Below are 6,079 nucleotides of genomic sequence, written 5' to 3'. Positions count from 1 at the left end.
GAAGATGCCAAAAGCAATTGCAACCAAAACAAAAATTGACAAATGGGACCTAATTAAAGAGCTTTTGCACAGCAAAACAAACTATCAACAGGGTAAACAATCTACAGAATAAGAGAAAATGTTTGCAAACTATGCACCTGACAAAGGTCTAGTATCCAGAATCTACAAGGAACTTCAACAAATTAACAAGCAAAAAAACCCAAACAACCCCATTAAAAAATGGGCAAAATATATGAACAGACATTTTTCAAAAGAAGACATACACACAGCCAACAAGCATATGAAAATATGCTCAACATCACTAATCCTGAGAGAAATTAAAAACTACAGTGAGATGCCATCTGACACCAGTTAGAATGGCTATTACTATTATTTTTCTTTTGAGATGGAGTCTCGTTCTGTCACCCAGACTGGAGTGCAGTGGTGTGATCTTGGCTCACTGCAACCTCCACCTCCTGGATTCAAGCAATTGTCCTGCCTTAGCCTCCCCAGTAGCTGGGATTCCAGCACCCACCACCACGCCTGGCTAATTTTTGTATTTTTAGTAGAGACAGAGTTTCACCATGTTGGACAGGCTGAGAATCGCTATTATTATGAAGTCAAAAAATAACAGATGCTGGCAAGGTTGCAGAGAAGAGAGAATGCTTAAACACTGCTAGTGGGAATGTAAATTAGTTCAGCCACTATGGAAGGCAGTTTGGCAATTTCTCAAAGAACTTAAAACAGGACTACCATTCAAACCAGCAATTCCATTGTTGGATCTATACCCAAAGGAATACAGATCATTCTACCATAAAGACATATGCACATATATATTCACCACAGTGCTATTCACAGTAGCAAAGCCATGAAATCAACCTAAATGCCCATCAACAGTGGACTGGATAAAGAAAATGTGGCACATATACACCATGGACTACTAAGCAGCCATAAAAAAGAACAAGATCATGTCTTTTGCAGGAACATGAATGGAGCAGGAGGCCATTATCCTTAGCAAACTAACACAGGAACAGAAAACCAAATACCACATATTCTCACTTATAAGTGGGAGCTAAACATTGAGTACACAGGGACACAAAGAAGGGAACAATAGACACTGGGGCCTACTTAAGGGTAGAGGGGGTGGGGGTGGGGTGGATCAAAAAACTACCTATTAGGTACTATGCTTATTACTTGGGTGACAAAAAAATCTGTACAACATACCACTGTGGCATGCAATTACCTGTATAACAAACCTGTACATGTACCCTTGAAACTAAATAAGAAGTTAAAAAAAAAAAGTTAAAAAAATTTAAATGATGTCATAGACCGTATCTAGGCTAATGCTCCATAAAAAATAAGCTAAAAAAGAATATATATTCACATTTCACTGTGTGTGTATATATACTCATATGTATAATTATATATATATATATTTCTAGAAAGATATACAAGAAACTAATAATACTGGTTTCTTAGGGGTTTAGGGGGCATAGGGCTGAGTGCCAGGTAGATGGGGGACAGTCAGACTTTTCACTGTCTACCTTTATGTATAATTTAACCATGTGCCTATATTACCTACAGTAGCACTGCCATAACAAGCTACCATAAACTCTGTCTTAAAACAACCCAATTTATTCCATCAGTGTTCTGGAGGCCAGGCACTGGCAGGGGCCTGTTCTCCCTGAAAACTTTAGGGAAGAATCCTTCCCTGACTCTTCCAGCTTTTGGTGGCTCCTGGCATTCCTTGGCTTATAGATGTGTCATCCCAGTCTCTGGCTCCATCTTCATCTTCCCCTCTGTTCTGTGTTCCTGTGTCCTTTCCTCTTATAAGCTCATCACTCATTGGGTTTAGAGCCCACCCTAATCCAAGATGATTTAGTCTGGAAGTCCTTAACTAACTACACTCACAAAGACCCTATTTCCACATAAAGTCACATTCTGAGGTTCTGAGTGAATATGAATTTTGGGGGGATGCACTTCAACCCACAACACTATTCAAAAATAAACATTTTAAAAAACTTAGCTGTTATGAAACAAAATAAAGTTCACATTGTCAAACCAAAATATTCTTTTAATGTTAGCATTTCTAGCCTGAGCAAGCATTTAAGCTGAAATATAATGGTAATCCATTCTATAGAGTGAGGGAGAGATTAACTGAAGCCATCATGCCTCTCAACACCATTTACCTGTCTCAGAGGCAGAAGAAGGCAGATAATAAATGAAAATATATTCAGCACCCATTGAGTATAAAGAGACAGTTGAATGGGCTCAATTCTGCTAACAAGGGGACCAGTTAGCCAGATTTATGCTTAGTTTGTGTCATGTAAAATGGTGATGTTTCTCTGCACTGTTTCTAAGATTGTCTCAGAAGATCTTTGCTGTAAATGTAGGAAGCTCATATATCAGGACTGGGACATAGCATTTTTAGAGGAATGAATGGAGAAAAAAAGTGGATATTATCTTAACCTGCTTGGGCTACCATAACAAAATACTGCAGACTGGGTGGCTTAAACAGTAAAAATTCATTTCTCACAGTTCTAGGGGCTGAGAAGTCCAAGATCAAAGTGCCTGCCAATTCAGTTCCTGGTGAAGGCTTTCTTTTTGGCTTATAGATGGCCACCTTCTTGCTGTGTCCTTACATGGCAAAGACAGACAGAGAGAGAAAGAGCAAGAAAGAGAGAGAGAGAGAGAGACAGACAGACAGACAGCACACTTTCTGGTGTCTTTGCCTACAAAAACACTACTCCTGTAAGATAAGGGCTCTACCCATATGCCTTCATTTAACCTTAATTGCTCCTTATTCCAAATACAACTACACTGGGAGTTAGGGCTTCAACGTATTAATTTTGTAGGAGACACAATTTAGTCCACAGCAGATATTTTAAATCAACCTGAGCATTTTCAACATTTGTAAAGAGGCATGATAAACTACAGGACTTAAGCAGAGACTATGAATTAGGCAGAATTTAAGATCTTTTAGACACAACCATGGGGAACTCTAACCTAGGTTTATCAAACTGTGTCCTAGCTTGAGCGCTGGGAATGAATGACAATGTATTCATTCATATGAATAGAAAGTACTTCCTTTCAAAGTCTTTGGGGTTCAAAAGAAAAAGCATCCCTTTAAGAGTTCTTAGGACTTAAGGGGCTTCAAGTCAGACAGGCCTGGCTTCCCATCCCAGCTCTAGGACTTAACAGCTGTGGAACTTTGGGCAAGTTGCCTCACCTCTTTGGGTATCTGTTTCCTCAGCTGTAAGATGGGAATATAACAGCCCTCTTTGGATTGTTATGGAGTTAAATGAGGCAAGATCTGTAAAAAACTTAGCACAAGGAACACAGTGAGTGCTCATTCAAGTTGCCTCTTATTATTACCAATCATGAGAAACATGCATGGAGAAAATTTTGCCAAATGCCCCCCAAAAAAAAAATCCAGAAAGGATTATTCAACCTGTGGATGTGGAAAAGAAAAGTGGTGGTAGCTGGAAGGCAGGGCTGCTCGATTTGGAAACAGTAACAAGCTTGCTTTGGCTGAGTATGGAGTACACTAATTCCCCACTTAACATTCAGAGTCTATATTCTAGAAACATAGAATTTAGAGGAATGTATACCCAGTTAAAAATTTAATGCAAGGCCGGGCGCGGTGGCTCATGCCTGTAATCCCAGCACTTTGGGTGGCTGAAGCGGGCCAATCACCTGAGGTTGGGAGTTCCAGACAGCCTGACTAACATGGAGAAACCCCGTCTCTACTAAAAATACCAAATTAGCCAGGCGTGGTGGCACCTGCCTGTAATCCCGGCTACTCAGGAGGCTGAGGAAGGAGAATCTCTTGAACCCAGGAGTTGGAGGTTGCGGTGAGCCGAGATCATGCCATTACACTCCAGCCTGGGCAACAAGAGCGAAACTCCGTCTCAAAAAAAAAAAAAAAATAAGCACCACTCTGGTGGGGGATGTTGATAATGGGGGAGGTTATACATGTGGGCCATGGGGAGTAATTGGGAAATCTCTGTACTTTCTGTTCAATTTTGCTGTGAAATGAAAACTGCTCTAAAAAAAATTAAGTCTCAGCCAGGTGTGGTGATTCACACCTGTAATCCCAGCACTTTGGGAGGGCAGTGTAGGAACACTTGAACTCAAGGGTTCGAGACCAGCCTGGGCAACATAGCAACACCCCATATCTACAAAAATTTTAATGAATTAGCTAGGTATGGTGGCACACACATGTAGTCGCAGCTGCTTCGGAGGCTGAGGCAGGAGGTTGGCTTCTGCCTAAGAATTCGAGGCTGTAGTGAGCTATGATCTTGGCCACAGAGCAAGACCTTGTCTCTAAAAAATAAAATAAAATAAAATCTATTTAAAAAATGGAAAAGAATTAGTGAATACGTTTCGTTGTAATGAAGAAACACACCCTTACCCGGGAATCTATACTCTGGTGCTTGTACCTGGTTCCCCTGACGCTCACCCAATCCGCCCCCACTCCAACACCACCCTGGGTTCAAAAGGAAATACATATTAGCTCTAGGGCTCAGAGTATCTAGTTTAACTCTGTACACTTGCAGGAAGTCTTTTTACTGTGAGGGCCCTTTAGTCGCACTTTTGCACATTTTCTTCTGATAAAAATGTGATGGATTTCTCACTTAATGGACTAACTAAGGAATCCTTTGGAAAAAAACAAGGAAAGTGAGAAACAGCTATAACATCCATTTTTTTTTTAGCTTACTTATTGAATCAGAGAGAATAACCTGTAAGATGTATTTCTTCACTAGGAGGGCAAATAATACCAAATTTTGATTCCCAGTGGGTTTTTTTTTTGAGACTGGGTCGCCCAGGCTGGAGTGCAATGGCGCGATCTCAGCTCACTGCAACCTCTGCCTCCCGGGTTCAAGCAATTCTCGGGCCTCAGTCTCTGAGTAGCTGGGATTATAGGCACCTGCCATCCCACCCAGCTAATTTTTGTATTTTTAAAGATAAAATACAGAACCTACTTCATTAGACTGTTAGGGAGAGTAGTTGAAGTAATAAACATGCAACTCTCAGAAACATGCCTGGCACACAGTAAGCACCCAATGAATAGATAGAATTAGAAGGTGAATCACAAGGGTTTGTCTTTTCAGCGGCTCCTCATAGTGGCTTTTCTCATGTGCTTTATTTATTTGACTTGATATTACTGCACGTATCATTTACAACCGAACACCAGACAGGGGCTTATGTATAGTAATACCAGGGAAGGTAAATCAGTATTCCAATGCACGAAAGCTCCTTTATACTCACATAATGAAAGACAGCTATTCACTGACTTAAGATCTCTGGCATTAATTACAGGTTTCAGTACACAAAAGTGTTACCCAAATCTGAATTCCTGCTTTGAAATGCAAGATCTGTGAAACTGAGCCAAGCCAATGGAAATGCAAATGCCTCAAACATTTTCATTTACCTGTGACACAAGGCTTTCATCAAGATGGATGACCTCACTTGTAAGAACACATGAACAATTGGTTTTGTTTGTGGTCAGATAAACCAGTCATGATTAATGAATCTGGCCACAGCTCTTCCTGTCTGTGGATGCCCCAAATGAGAGCTCTGATCTTTCCTAATTGTAAAAGAAAAGGATCGTAAAAGAAATCGAGATGTATATGCATATTAGAATATATATTGCCATTTATTGGACACCAGGAAAGTGGCTGAGCCTCTGACAGCCTGCCATCTTTGTTTATTGCTTTAATGTCAGTGTAACTCACAGGTCTTTTCATATCCACTAAATATTTATATAAAAAGTCATTAAAATAAAGTTAATTATTTTTTATTTTAAAAAACAGATATTCCAGATACAGGCATTCAAATATATGATCCATTTGGAAGAACCACTTTGATATCCTAAGAGCCTTAGGAGTAGGATTCTTCCGTTAAAGCAGACTAAGGATGGCCTGAGAAGGACACCGAACTTCTATATTTGAGTTCTTGTGGAGGAACCACAACCTAACTTAATAGGTAGACAAGTTTGAAAACTTAGCTTAGGGGTATGTGCCTGGAAGTATAGCTGAGTCTTGGCCAATCCCAGCAGCCGTATTTCAACCACTCTTACATTGCTGAGTGTTCAAAC

The sequence above is a fragment of the Nomascus leucogenys genome, chromosome 20, assembly GCF_006542625.1.
Source record: "Nomascus leucogenys isolate Asia chromosome 20, Asia_NLE_v1, whole genome shotgun sequence".
Classification (NCBI taxonomy): Eukaryota; Metazoa; Chordata; class Mammalia; order Primates; family Hylobatidae; genus Nomascus; species Nomascus leucogenys.
The sequence above is the reverse complement of the archived record's forward strand: the minus strand, read 5'-3'. Positions refer to the sequence as shown.